This window comes from Equus caballus, chromosome 26 (genome assembly GCF_041296265.1).
Source record: "Equus caballus isolate H_3958 breed thoroughbred chromosome 26, TB-T2T, whole genome shotgun sequence".
NCBI classification, from domain to species: Eukaryota; Metazoa; Chordata; class Mammalia; order Perissodactyla; family Equidae; genus Equus; species Equus caballus.
Genome location: NC_091709.1, coordinates 37,586,757 through 37,602,389, shown reverse-complemented (window position 1 = coordinate 37,602,389; position 15,633 = coordinate 37,586,757).

The following is a 15,633-nucleotide window of genomic DNA, read 5'->3' as shown; positions in this document are numbered from 1 at the left end:
CCGCCACTCACTTGGGGCCTGTGAAGGACATCCTCACACTGTGGCCAAAGGATCTTTCTGAAAAATCTGAGTCTCTCCACAGCTGAAGTACTTCAGTAGCTCCCCATTGCCTTCAGGGTAAAGTCCAAACTCCTCCACAGGGGTTTATGAGGCCCTTCCTTCTGTAGGTGCCACCTGTCTACCTCAGCCCTCCCGCCACTCCTCACCATGTCACTCCATTCTGTTTGCAAGTCCCTGAGCCCTGCACCTACTTTCCCTGCTGCCCTTTGCCATCTGTCTGGAACACGTTGCACTCCCTTCGCCTAATCTACTCCTATTACCCTCCCCACCCTTTCTTAAAACCATGAGACATGCAGACAGAGATTGCACAAAACACATATGCAGAACTTAAAGAATAATTAGTTAACAAGCATCCCACATCCCAGAACCCTCTTCTGTGCCTCTCTAGAAACATAACCCCTCCCCTCCCCACTTTCCTTTTTTTTTTTTATGGTCTTACCATCTGTGTATGCACTTCCTAAGCAGTAGCTTATATCTGCCTGCTTTTTTTTTTTGGTGAGGAAGATTGGCCCTGAGCTGACATCTGTTGCCAATCCTTCTCTTTTTGCTTTGTGGGACACCACCGCAGCATGACTTATTGAGCGGTATGTAGGTCCACAACTGGGATCTGAACCTGTGAACCGTGGGCTGCCAAGCAGAGTGTGCAAACTTAACCGCTACATCACCAGGCTGGCCCCTTGCCTGCTTTTTGAATGTTGTATGAGTGTCTTGCTTATTCCCCCTCAACACTGTGTTTATGAGATTCATCCAAGTTATTGAGTGTAGCTGTAGTTTGTTATTTTCATTGCGGATATTATTCCATTGTACAACTAAACCACTATTTATCTGTTCTGCTGATGGATGTTTCCTTTGTGGATGTCTGTTACAAATAACACTCCTGGGAACATTCTTGTACATGTAGACCAGTGCACCTGTGAACAATTGCAAAGAGTTCCTTTAAAGGCTGTGCCTAGGACTGCAATGCTGTCTCCCAGGGTATGCAAAACTTCAACTTTGCTACACAATGCCAGACAGCTTCCAAAGCGATGCTAACCAATTTGCACTTCTGTCAGCAGTATATGTGAATTTGCTAATTCCCCTTCTCTGCTCAGGTCTCAGTTTTGGCCACTGTCCTGCAGAAAGCCAACCCCAACCTTGAAAGTCTGGACCAGGTGCACTCCGTTTATATTCCTCTAGCACCTGTGCTTACTCCGTCATCACACTAATCATACCTTGTTGCATGCACGCGACAGATGTGACAAGATGCTGCTCTGATCCTAGCTGCTGTCCCTCTGAGTCCACCGCTCCATTAGTGCTGAGGCCGCACTAACGGCCGCCCCTCGGGCTGCTCCCAGTCAAGGACTGAGCTCAGTGGAGGCATGAATCCAGGACACACACGGGACTCCTCTGACAGGTGACTTGGGCTCAAGGGCTTCTAGTGACCTGGCCAAACCTTTCCTGGAACTGCCCTGCACTCCCTTTGTCCTTCACAGGCATTTCCTCCAAGAAAGCTCTTACGAATCTTATCCTATCTTGGTATCTGCTTCTGAGAGAACCTGAACTAGCACAATGTAATTTCCTCTTTACTTTGTGGCCTTAGCAATGAATGCATAAACTCTGAGAAGAGAAGCTCTTGTGCCTTCAGTGCCAAAGAGGGACTGGCGCATGGTAGGTGCTGAGTAAATATTGGAGAATGAATGAATGCATAATGAAATGAGATGCCCACTCGGTATGAACGTGTTTCTCACGTCATCCCAAAAGCAGAAGAAAACTGCTTGGCTCAACTCGGACACCTGCCTTCTTTCCATGGGTCTGGCCACAGGCTGTACTTCCTACTTAAAAGGTGTGGCCAGTATGCAATGGTGGACAAAGGAGCTAAGATTTCACTTTCCTTCCATGAGGGAAAAGCAAAGTCTCCCACTAGGTCATTGGCTTAGGAAACCTTCACTTCTCCTCATTCCGTAGTTCAGAAGTCTCTGACCACAACCCCACCTCCCAGACTTGCGAGAATCCTAGTCATCTTTGCTGAGTGGCAAAGAGAGGGGGCCTGTGGTAGGTAACCTCTAAGATGGTATCCTATGACCCCCACATACTGGTATTATACTTTATGTAGTTCCTTGTCCTTGAGTGTGAGCCAGATTTAAAGACTTCAAAAGAACTGAATACAGCTGAAAGGATAAGATATAACTTCTGAGTTTAGGTTATAAAAGACCAGGGCTTCCATTTTATAGTCTCAGTGGTAAAGTGCAGAAGACAGTGGATTTAGAAACAGAAGACCTAAGTGTAGTCTTTATCTCTGTGGCCCTGGTCGAGTCATTTAATCTCTTTACATTGTACGTTCCTTATCTGTTAAAAGGGAGTGGTGACACCTAACTCATTCGTATGATTGTTTTATGCAGGAAATTATATGAGCCAACTTTTATTAAGTGTTGCTCATAGCAATACTTAATACTTAATACACTTAATACTCGTAGTAATCCTATGGGTGGATACTGTTATCATCCTCATTTTATAGATGAGCAAACTGAGGCACAAAGATATTTAAAACTTGCCCAAAGTAGTACAGCTAGTAAGTGATGGAGCCAGGATTTGCACACAGCAATCTGGCTCCAAAGCCCACACCAGGAACACAACTCTATCTATGGGTGAAAGCACTTTCTCTAAAATGTTATAGGATATAAATCACACAGTGGTGTACCGGTGTGAAGATAGATACAACAATCATCAGAGCAGAATAGGTTCATAAATAGACCCACACACATATGCTCAACTGGTTTTCAACAAAGCTGCAAAGGCAATCTAGTGGAGAAAAGATAGTCTTTTCAACAAATGATTCTGGAACAATTGAATGTCTATAGGCCAGAAAATGAACTTTGATCAATATCTCACACTGTATGGAAAAATTAACTTAAAATTGATCATAGACACAAATGTAAAATACAAAGTTATAAAACCTCCAGAAGAAAATCTTTGTGACCCTGAATTAAACAGAGATTTCTTAATTGCAATACCAAAAGCACGATTCATAAAGGAAAACACTTACAAATTGGACTTCATCAAAGTTAAGAACTTCTACTCTTGAAAAGACAGTTAAGAAACAAGTCAGAGACCAGGAGAAAATATTTACAAATCACCTGTCTGATAAAGGATTTGTGTCCAAAATATATAGGAAACTTGAAATTCAAAACTCAATAATAAGAAGATAACCCAATTTCTAAAATGGTCAAAAAATATGAACAGACATTTCATCAAAGAAGATGACAAATAAGCACATGAGAAGATGCTCGACATCATTAGTCATTAGGAAAATGCACGTTAAAACCACAATGAGGGGCCGGCCCTGTAGCCAAGTGGTTAAGTTCACGTGCTCCATCTTGGCAGCCCAGGGTTTCAATGGTTCGGATCATGGCTGGGGACATGGCACTGCTCATCAGGCCATGCTGAGGTGGCGTCCCACAGCACAACCAGAAGGACCTACAAGTAGAATATACAACTATGTACTGGGGGCTTTGAGGAGAAGAAGAAGAAGAAGAAGAAAAAGAACATTGGCAACAGATGTTAGCTCAAGTGCCAACATTTGGGAAAAAAAAAAAAAGAAATGGAACCAGAAAGATAATTTAGGTTTCTTTAAAAAAAAAAAAAACAAAAACCGCAATGAGAGACCACTCCATACCTATTAGAATGGCTAAAATTAAAAAGACAAGACCAAATGTTGGTGAGGAGATGGAGCAACTGAAACTCTGATATGCTGCTGATGGGAATAGAAAATCATGTGATCATTTTGGAAATTTCTTAAAATGCTATAGAAAACCTACCATAGGACCTGGCCATCTACTCCTAAGTATTTAGCAAAGATAAATGAAAATATGTGCCACTACAAAGATTTGTACACAAATGTTCATAGCAGCTTTATTTCTAATAGGCAAAAACTGGAAACAACTCAAATGACCATCAACAGATAAACAAATTGTGATAACGTCCACACAATAGAATACTACTCAGCAATAAGAAGGAGTGGACTACTGAGAGATTCCACAACAAAGGTGAATTTCAATTATGCTAAGTGAAAGAAGACAGACAAAAAAAGAGTACATACCGAATGATGCCATTTATAAAAAATTCTAGAAGGTTCAAACTGTGGTGAGAGAAAACAAATCAGTTGTTGCTTGAGGTGGAAGTGAAGCAGAGAGATTACAAAGGGACATGAGGGAACTTTTGGGGGATGATGGATATATTTATTATCTTGATTAGGGACATAGTTTCATGGATGTATACATATGTTAAAACTTATCAAATTGTATACTTTCATTTTATTGTGTATCAATTATACCTCAAAAAAGCTGTAAAAAATATAAATCATTCACGTCATTATTATGTTCTGAGGAAAGTCCTTTAGGTCATTGCACTGATATTCCTCACCCCTCATCTTTCTCTGTTTCCCCTTCCCCAAATTCCTGGATAAGAGGTCAACACCACACCTACCTCTGGTATTCATATCGATTAAGCAAAAAAGACAAACAAACAAACAAAAACAGTCCATGTGGAAAGAATTTTGTTTAGTTCTACAGAAGATGCAAAGATGGATAAGAAATAGTCCATGTCTTCAAGAAGTTATAATCCAGGAAGAGACGGAAGATATCAGTTCTCTTAAAATGAAGTTGTCTAACCAAGTTTAAGCATCAATTCTGAAAAATAGAAAATATATAAAAAAATAGTGATTAACTGCCGAATGAAGGGTATAGGAAAAAATTTCCAAAGAGACATTACTTTGGGCTGGAATGGTTTGGGAATGTTTCATGTAGGATGTGGGATTTGAGCTGGAATGTGAAGAATGGATAACATTTAGATAGATGGGAGGAGGAAAGAGAATGAACACAAGATGTTTTGGTGGGGTCGGAGGATGGTGACTTTGAGGGAGTAAGATTGATGGGAAGAAAGGTTTCTGTAGAAGATTCACAGGACTTAACTCTACAAAAGTAGGACCAGGGTTGGAGGGTCGTGGGCGCCAGGCAGAGTCTAAACTCCCAGCCTTGATTTCATCTTAACCTGAAGAAGAACTTGTGAGGTAGTGAACGCTTCCTCATTGGAAGCATTCAGCAGAGTGTTGGAGCATCTATGAGGAACGTGGCAAGGAGATAACTTCCCTGAAGGGACAAGTTCTTCCCAATCCTGAGGCACTGGTCACAGATTCACGGGCTTTGAAGGCATCATTGGAGGCAGCACTGGATATTTGTCTGATAGTATCTTGGTTCCTCTTGGAGGTGGTGCCTGACTCCATGCCAGAGTCAACAGAGATGTCTTTTCACCTACTCCACCCCATGTTCAGCCAGGGAATGAAAGATGATTCAGGTGCAACCACCACACTCTCTCCCATGATTTTGAATCCTGCATGAGTGACTCAGTGACATGAGGAACAGTTAGAAGTCATTCCTCATGCTGACCAGACCCTTCCTGCTCCACGGCTGCAGCTATGCTTTCTGCTAACCAGCCACCCAGAGTATTCTCGATTCCTGGCCAGTACTCTGGCCTCTGGTCAATTCTGTGATTCCTCCAAATAACAATCCAATAAATTTCATTTTTGCCTAAGACGTGAGAGTCTGTTTCTGTTGCTTAAAGCCAAGAACCCTGACTGATGGAGAACTCTTCAGATCTCAGTGCTTCAGTTCCCTGCATAACCTATTGGCCTTAGTTCAACACCCTGACACCACATGGAACAAGTCTATCCTCTCTTCCACAGGAGCTCTTCCGATGTCTAAAGACAGCTCACTGGCCCATCCTAACTCTTTCCTTCCTTGGGATAAATGCCTCCGTGTTCTTTTGGGCGCTCTTCATCTCACATGGGCTAGGTTGCTTCTCCAGCCTAGACACTTTTTCCAAGGATGCTTAGCTGTTCGTTCAGACCTCTGTGAATGAATACTTGTTGAAATAAATACTTGTTGAGTGAGTGAATCCCATCAATTAAAGCTTTTTCTTTTGGCTACAATACCTTTTGTAGGAAACAGTCATTCGTTTTTGTTTTTCCCTACAAAGACTATGTTATAGTTAGGGTACTGGTTCAGCTATTGACGCAAAAGTCAAAATAACAGTGACTTAAATAAGACGGTTTATTCTTCTCACATGGAAAGGTCTAAATGTAAGTAGGGCTGGGGACCCAGGGTCTTTTCAATTTCTTGCTCTCCATTTACAACACATGGCTTCTATCTTGTGGTCGAGCATGGCCATTTCTGCGTCCAGCACATTTTCACATTTCAGGAGCAGAAAAGGAAAAGAGAAGAAAAGTCTTGGGGCATTCATTTTAAGGAGTGTTTCAGAAGTTGCGCTCATCACCTGCACTCATTGTCCACGGGTCAGAACTTAGTCCTGTGGACTTGCCTTGCCTTCAAGAGGGACTGGGAAATGTGGCTTTAGCTGGGACATGATGGTGAACTAGCAGTTTCTACCACAGAACATACAATGCAATTTGGATATCTTCCAATAAACTGCTCTAAGTATAATGAGACGCTACACAAGTTGCAAGTAGTTAATTGTAAATTTCTTATGCTCAATGTTGGATGTTTTGCAAGTGATTATTTTATTTGCAAGTGATTATTCAACTTTAGGTAAATTGAATTGAATTACCTAAAATTCAATCTTAGGTAAATTCATGGGCTTATCAGGGTAAACGCCTTGGACCAGTTTCTGTACTTATGACCCAAAAGTAAGATCTACATTGGAAACTTCCTCTAATTGAGAAAACAAGCAGCTATTTCTTTTGAAAACAAAACCTACAAGTTTGCTTCATACGGTGAGTTTAATATATTGTCACACATATTGGATAGTATTCTTTTGGTTACAAATAATAGAAACTGACTCTAGTTTGTCTGGAAAGGAGGGATGAACTATTATAAGTGTACCAGATGTCTCCCAGGACTCAAGGTGATGTGCGGCTGACTTGGCCTCTGGAACAGGGTGCCCCCTCATCTTTTGTTTCTGTTTCTCTGCCATCACCGTAACTCTTCTCTCTCTGGAAGTACCCTTTTTCTCTGCTGTCCAGACTTCACAGTAGATAATGGCTATTCTCAGCTCCTTGGTCTACATATAATCCCTTTAGCCACTTAGAAATAGTCTGAGGCTCACCTTCAATTGGCACTTTTATTAGCCTTGCTTGGGTTAGTGGTCCACCTTGGGCCAATCAGACATGTCTAAAGAGTAGGTCAAATCATATCATTATGACAGCCAGTAGCTACCTCTGAACCCTGTAGATTTGGGGGGTTATGGTTGGGGAAAAATGGTTTGAAGCAAAAGGGAGGCTAGACAGGCATAGCAATAGGCATCTCTTCCACCCATGCATATGTGGAGGGTTGTCATAAGCAGAATGGAATTTGGAAATGTAGCTGTGAGATCTATGACACTGAGACAGGCTAGAAACATGGCATAGTTCAGTTGGAGGAGAAACTGTGTCTTCCTCAAGACTTTTTTGGTTGTAAGTAACAGAAACCCATCTAAAATTTCTTAAGCATGTCACTTGAGGTTTGTTTGTTTGTTTGCTGAGGAAGATTCACTCTGAGCAAACATCTGTTGCCAATCTTCCTCTTTTTTTGTATGTGAGCCACCACCACAGCACGGCCAATGACAAGCAAGTGGTGTAGCTCCGTGCCTGGGAACCGAACCCAGGCTGCTGAAGCAGAGCATGCAGAACTTAACTACTAGGCCACTGGGGCTGGCCCTCACTTGAGATTTTCAATATCTGAAGAAGGTTTGTATGTGCAGAGGATAATTTACAGTTACTTGTTTTAATGAATACTCAAGCTGTTAAAGTTGTGATTTTTTAAAAAAGTCTTTATTTTTTAGAGCAGTTTTAGGTTCACAGTAAAATTGAGCAGGAGATACAGAGATTTCCCATATACCCCCTGCCCCTACACATACACAGCCTTTACCATTATTAACATCCCCCATGAGAATAATACATTTGTTACAGTTGGTGAACCTACACTGACACATTGTCATTGCCCAAAGTCCATAGTTTACATTAGAGCTCACTTCTGATGTTGTCCATTCCGTGGGTTTGGACAAATGTATGATATGTATCTGTTATCAGAGTATCATACAGAGTATTTTCACTTCCCTAAAAACCCTCCGTGTGCCACCTATTCATCCTTCCCTCCTCCCTAACCCTTGGCAATTATTGCTCTTTTTACTGTCTCTGTAATTTTTTTTTTAAAGATTGGCACCTGAGCTAACATCTGTTGCCAATCTTCTTTCCTCTTCTTCTTCTTCTTCTCCCCAAAGCCCCCAAGTACATAGTTGTATATTCTAGTTGTAGATCCTTCTGGTTCTGCTATGTGGGACACCGCCTCAGCATAGCTTGATGAGCGGTGCCATGTCTGCACCCAGGATCTGAACAGGCAAAACCCTGGGCCACTGAAGCGGAGCACCCGAACTTAACCACTTGGCCACAGGGCCAGCCCCTGTCTCCATAATTTTGCCTTTTCCAGAATGTCATATAATTGGAATATTACAGTATGTAGCCTTTTTAGACAGGACACCAAAGGCACAATCCATGGAAGAAAGAACAACCAATTGAAAAATGGGCCGGAGGCCAGCCCCATGGCCGAGTAGTTAAGTTCGCGCTCTCCTCTTCAGCAGCCCAGGGTTTCACCAGTTTGGATCCTGGGTATGGACATGGCACTACTCATTAAGCCATGCTGAGATGGCATCCCACATGCCACAATCAGAAGGACCCACAACTAAAAAAAAAATGCAACTATATCCTGGGGGGATTTGGGGACAAAAAGCAGAAAAAAAAAAAAAAGATTGGCAACAGTTGTTAGCTCAGGTGCCAAGCTTTAAAAAAAAAAAATGGGTCAAATGAGGCCAGCCCTGTGGCATAGTGATTAAGTTCATGTGCTCCTTTCGGTGGCCTGAGATTCACAGGTTTGGATCCCTGGCACGGACCTAGGACCACTCATCAAGCCATGCTGTGGCAGCATCCCACATAAAATAGAGGAAAATTGGCACCGAGGTTAGCTCAGTGACAATCCTCCTCAAGCAAAAAGCAGAAGATTGTCAACAGACGTTAGCTCAGGGCCAATCTTCCTCACAAAAAAAAAGGGGCCAAAGACCTTAATAGATACCTCACCAAAGAAGATATACATGTGGCAAATAAGCATAAGAAAAGATGCTCCACATCATATATCATCAGGGAAATGCAAATTAAAACAACAATGAGATACCTCTACTTACCTATTAGAATGATCAATATCCAGAACACTGAAAGCATCAAATGCTGGTGAGGATGTGGGGCAACAGGAACTCTCATTTGTTACTGGAGGGATTGTAGAATGGTACAGCCGCTTTGGAAGACAACTTGGCAATTTCTTACAAAACTAAACCTACTCTTACCTTATGACCCAGCAATCATGCTTCTTGATATTTACTCAGAGAAGTTGAAAACTTCTCTCCACCCAAAAACCTGCATATGGATGTTGATAGCAGCTTTTTTTCATAATTTTCAAAGCTTGGAAGCCATCAAGATATCCTTCAGCAGGTGAATGGATGAAGAAATTATGGTACAAACTGCGGACTGTCATTCAGAAATTAAAAGAAATGAGCTATCAAGCCATGAAAAGACACGGAGGAAGTTTAAATGCATATTACTAAGCAAAAGAGGCCAATCTGAAAGCTGTGATATTTAAAAACCTAGGTTTTTAATAAGCCTTTATGTTTAACTCACGTCTTATTTATGTCTCGTAATTTTTACATAAAAGTAATATTAATCATTCTTTTTTCTCTCTGATTAACGTTGAATTGACTCAAGTCTAACATAGTAAGTCTTCCTAAATAATTAACCCTATTTATAAACTTATTATTTAATTTCCTAAAACATTTTAAGTATGTTTAAAATTAAAGTTATCTGTTTCTCTAAAACACCTCCAACACCTGATGTGGCAAACTTGTAAAACTGAGAAGTGAAATCTTTCTGTTTTAAGCAATTAGTGAAATTTAATAAATCTAGTGAAGGAAGTTTCTTAAGATTCACGGTGGATGACTGCCAAATGTTTTCTAGTGTTAATTCTTTCCTTTCTCCCCTTTAGCTAAAACCCTTGAGTTTTAGCTTAACTCAGGCGTTTTAGCTGGACACATGTCCACCCAACAATAAACTGCATTTTACAGCTAGCTGTAGCCGAGTGACTAAGTTTGGGACAACGGAATGTAAGCAGATAAGATGTGTGCTACCACCACATCATCTCCTCTAAGACACTCGACCTGGACTCGCTTCTTTCCCGCTTCCCTTGGTTGTGGTGGTGAGCCAGCATCAGTCATGCTGATGAAGCTAGCTCCCTAGGCCATGGCAGAGCCGAAGGAAGGAAGGAACCAGTTCCTTAGAAGGCCTCACGTATCAAACTTGCCCGGCCCACAGCCTTGGACAACTCACTACTTGACCATTACACGAGAGTGAAGTAAACTTCTACCGTCATTGAGCCATTGCACTTTGGAGTTAAACTGGACCCCAATCATACAACTTTCAAAGACTACCTAGCACACTTTTTAAATTATATCCTCTTAAACGTTTCAAAGTAAAATCACAAGTTTAATATGCTAGGTTCCCTAATATGTTCAGTTTTCTTCAGTGTATCAACTTCATTAAATAGCACATAGTTATAATGATGATTAAAAACCTATGCCTAACCTTGCCACAAAAGGAATGCTATATTTCACGGAATCTAAGATGTCTTTGATTATAAGATGCAACATTATTTAATATCAGTAAGGAAGAAGGAATACCACCATTTAGAATTATATGAATCACCTTCATCGTAGAATGCAATCCAATTTCCAAGATGTCAAAATTGATAAAATATAGGAATACTCTGACTTTGATTCAGCCCATCGTCTATAACTATCTCCACATTTTCCCATTTCCCCCTCCGAAAGGTGGAGGTTTGCTGTCTAAGGCCAACTGAGTCTAGTGGTGGAAGATTCAGGACCTTAAAGTAGTTACAGTTTCAAGTTCCCAGCAGAGAAGTAGAGACTAGACATGGACGTGGGTGCCTGGTACTTCCAGAGCGATTCTGCCTGAGCAGCTGTGAATACCAGGGTTGAAATATTAGAGTTGGAATCTGCCCGCTGTGTCAAGAGGAAACTCTGTGCTCATCCCTTTCACCTGGAATCTAGTTTCACAACGCTGTGTCATGTGTTTTCTGGGTAGCTTTCAAGTTTTCCTTTAACCTGTTTTAATTGAAGCTTCTTTCAACTTTTTATCACCCAGCTTGGGTAGGCGTACCCTATAAATACATGTGGACTCACACCCATGTACACACACCGCAGATTGCAGCTAATCTCTTTGCTGTAAGTTGAGGGTTAATTGAATGCTGTCTGCAACACTCTTTTTATATTCTATACTTTTGCCTACCTCATTGACCATTATTTTGTAATTATTACAGTGAAAAAGCAAAAACAGGGGTTTATTAAAGGATTCGAGAGTACAGCCTAGAATCCAGGAATGGGACATGCAGCAGGGGCTCTTGAGGAACTAGATGTGACATTTTTGGCTTCTCTGGGACTATATGTATCTGTCTCTGCTCTGCTCATGAGGTGTCTGACCCCGCCTCTCCCTTCTCCTCACCCCATCTTGACTCTGTGGAGACAAGCGCTCTCTGCTTTTCCCGGCCCACTGTGGAAGATGGCTAGCCCATACTCCGAGTGTCCTGAGGACACACATGCTGAGTTCAAGTGACTGCTGACCCTGACAGCCGTCTCTGTTCTGGAGAACGAATCTCTCTTGAGATCCGGCTCAGGAGGGGCATCCAGCCTGAATCCAAGAGAGCACGGCCAGGAGGTATAAACACTCGTTCTCAGGGAATGGCTGTCGTGGGGAGCTGGAGCCGGGGCGGATGTCACCAAGGTGGCTGTTTGTGGGCAGTAGAGCTTTGGGGTTAAGGACACAGAGCCAAAGCCAGACTGTCTGGATCCAAACTCAGGCCCTGCTACTTAAAGGCTGCGTGACCTTGACCAAGGAACTGAATTCTCTGGGTCTCAGTTTCTCCATCTGTAACATAACCAATTATACTTTAGGCATGGGTTTGTGGTGAAGATTATGTAATAATCTACGCAAAGCATGGGGAGACCTGCCTGCCATGTGGGAAATATTAAATAACTGTTGGATGTGTATTCTGATCGCAGAGAGAGACAAAGAAACAGAAGCAGGTGGCATGAATTTGCTCCCCTTCTCAGGCACTAGAATCATCACATTTGTTTATTTATTTGTTTGTTTATTTATCTATTTATCTGAATCAGAATGCCTGGTTTGGCTCCCACCTATCAAACCTGACAAGTGGTTCCATCTTAGTCGTGATTTGCCCCTGGATGCTCATTCTCCATTCAGACCGAAGTGATGCATCGTAAGGTAGGGGATTCCATCCCTCCAGGCCATGTGCGAGTGTGGGCTTCATTGATTCACTCACCGTGCCGTGGTCACTATATGTGCTAGGGACTGAGGACGCAATGGTGACCAAAACCACATACCTTTCTACCTCCTGAAGAAAAACTTAGGAGATAAAATCTCTCTTGGCGATTGAATGGATGTGGAGGGTGAGGGAGAGGAAGATGTCACCACTGACTTCTGGGCTCTTGGTCTATGTCATTGCATGGACACTGGTGACATTTAGGGAGAAGATGTGAGAGAGAAATTGCTATTTGGGGGGAGCAAAATACAGATGTTTGGTAACATTCTGCGTGAAAGTATGGCATTTAGAATCAGGCTGCCTGGGTTCCAGCCCAGCTTTGCTCTCACAGCTGTGCGACATCAGGCAAGTCCCTTAACCTCTCTTTTCAGTTGTTTTTTGTCTGAAAATGAGGAAGGAACCAGCCCTCACTGGCATGGCTGTTGTGATGATGAAATGCATTTATACACATAATGCATCCAAAACAGCACTTAGTCGCATAAATGTCAGCCTTCAGCTCATAAAGGGTTTGAGTGGCCTTTGAGACATCAGTGGAATGCAAGCTCCCCAGGGAGGGGTTGCTCTAGATGCTGTTGGATCCTGACTCCTGATCCAACACCCAACACATAGAGGGTGCTCAGTAAATACTGTTGGCAGGAGAGGTATGGATTTCATCTATAGAGTGGACTGTGGGGATCAACCTATGAGTCCTTGTGCAGGTGATCCTTGAAGCCTTTGGCTTGACTGAGTCCCTAAGCAGGGAGAGTATAGGGAAAACGGACCCGAGCTGGAGGCTTGAGGAGCATCAACCTCGGAGCCATGGGTTCTATTTGGGACATAGGTCTCTGCCATTTCTGCCCCTAGGGGTCCCTTCAGCATCATTCCCTTCAGGGTCCTGAAACACAAACATTCTAAGGGAATTCAAAGACTGCTTGAACCTTAGGATAAATGCCGGCCTCTCTCTCCTAGCGTAGTGTGGAAAAAAGTGGTTTTCTCCTTTCCCAGGTCTACAGATGTACAAAACAATAATATTGCAACACCACTGATGGTTTTTCTCCCTAATAATTCATCCTGCAGAGAGTCAACTGCAATACACACTGGCTGTCCTGTCACGTAGCCAAGCCTCTAGTGGACTATTCCATCCAGTAGCCCCTCCTTCTCCTCCCTCTGCTCTTGTCGGCAGACGTCCTGGGTACTGGAGATTGGCCTCTGAACTCTAACAGGAAGATCACACTGCCATGGCCGGTGTGCGTCCTTGGGCCAGCTGTCTGCTGGCTTGCTGATCCTGAGTTTCCCTGAGGGGACACCCCCGTGATGCCATCCTCCTGTCTTTGATGGCGTTATTTCCCTAAGGCCTGGAAGTCCACTCTCAGCATACCAGGATGGGGTACTTGGCCAGAGTGGCCCACAAGAGGGTGAGTCCTTGGAACCTTCAGGACTAGTGTCAGGGGTAGGCTTTCAGAATGAGCCTCAAGAACTTTCTGGTAGCTCTCCCTGCTCGCTGTGTGCTAAGCTTTCCACTATTTAATAGTTTTGCACATTTTGAATGCCAACACCCCAGGACAGAGCCCTGCCTGTCCCACCCCAGGGAGGGCGTCTGGTTCCGAGTGGAGGCCCTGCCCAGGAGGCTCCGGCCTGCTTCTATGAACCTCTCCAGATCAATAGATAAACCCCAGGCCACAGAGCACGGGGGGAGCCAGAGGAAGGACTGGGACAGCCTGGTTCTTGAAAAGCCTGGGAAGAGAAGGTAGTTGTCAAACTGAGTTTCAGGGTTTTAAAAAGCTATTTTTCTTATATGCATTTTCCATTATAAGAGCAGTATAATCTCATTAGAGAAAATCTGGAAAACAGGAAAAAAATTCCCATAATCTGAAAAGCCACTGTTGACACTTCAGAGGTTTCTTTCTAGACTTCCTCTGTATATGGGTCTTTATTTACATAGTTTTAATCATACTGTACATATCATTTTCCTTGATGTCTAATCAGGAGTATTTCCATGTCTTAACTAACCTTCGTAACTACTATTTAAAACTGTTGGGTTATATTCCACCCAAGAAAATGCCCTGGTCGGCTTAATCATTCCCCTGCTCCTGGGCATCTCAGTTCACACTTTTTCATTCTTCACTCTTATAACTAATTCCATGATGAACATCTTTGGGCATCAGACTTTTCTGCACATAGGAATGCTCCCTTTGGTTGGCCACCCAAAGTAGAATTTCTCAGGTCGTTTATGACTCCTTAGGTCTATTGTCACACTGTTTTTCCAAAGGAGGCACCAGCAGTGTGGAGCAGGCCTCAGATTAGAATCAGAACAGAGGGAAACACAGACTCGAGTAGCCAGGATCCTGTGTTCTCAGCAGCCAAGAAACTGCGACCAAACTTCCCCAGGGCGAGGGTAAGAGGTCAGAGGATCTAGGAAGAAGAACTGGGGGTGACTGGAAATGCCTGATTTATGTGGGAATCCGTGCCAAAAGAAAGTGAGTAATGAGTCTAGACATAATTGCCCACGTGTGGATGGTGTGTACCGGGCCCTCCCACCAGCTGTGCCACCCCAAACAGCTGATTGCTCAAGTGCTATTCAGCAGAGGCAGGTAGGGGAGAATCGCAGAAGAGCAGGTGAAAGTCTGGATCCCAGGGATGTAATGTTTAAAGGAGAAGCTGTAATCTCCATGGGGGTGGCATGGAAAGTTACTGAAAGACAGAAGCTGCACTATCCCAGTGGTTTGTGGAAGCCACCCCACCCTGCACCTCACCCAGGGCACCATATAAAAGGGAAATTCCAGCACCCACTCCCTGCTTGGTTCCAGGCTGCCCGCCTCAGCCCATTCCTCCCACCTTGTTCCATCCCATATTTCATCCTTTCAACTTTCAGTCTTATTGGACATTCTTTCATGCTTCAATTGTGTTCAATGGCAAGGCCCTTTGGCATCTGACATTGGTTCCTTCAAACCATAATTCTGGTTCCACCCGCTAGCCAGATAGTCACCTCTATGCTTCTTCCTTTCATGTGCCTCCAGGACCACCGCAGCCTCCATCCTGGAGGGCTCCTTCCCTGAGCTCTCTCCTTATGCTGTCGGGTTCCACACAACCTAGACCCTGCCAGCAGCCATCTCTTCTTCCAGCTCAGTCCTCTCTCCTGGGCTCCAGACCCACATTCCAGCTGACTATTAGA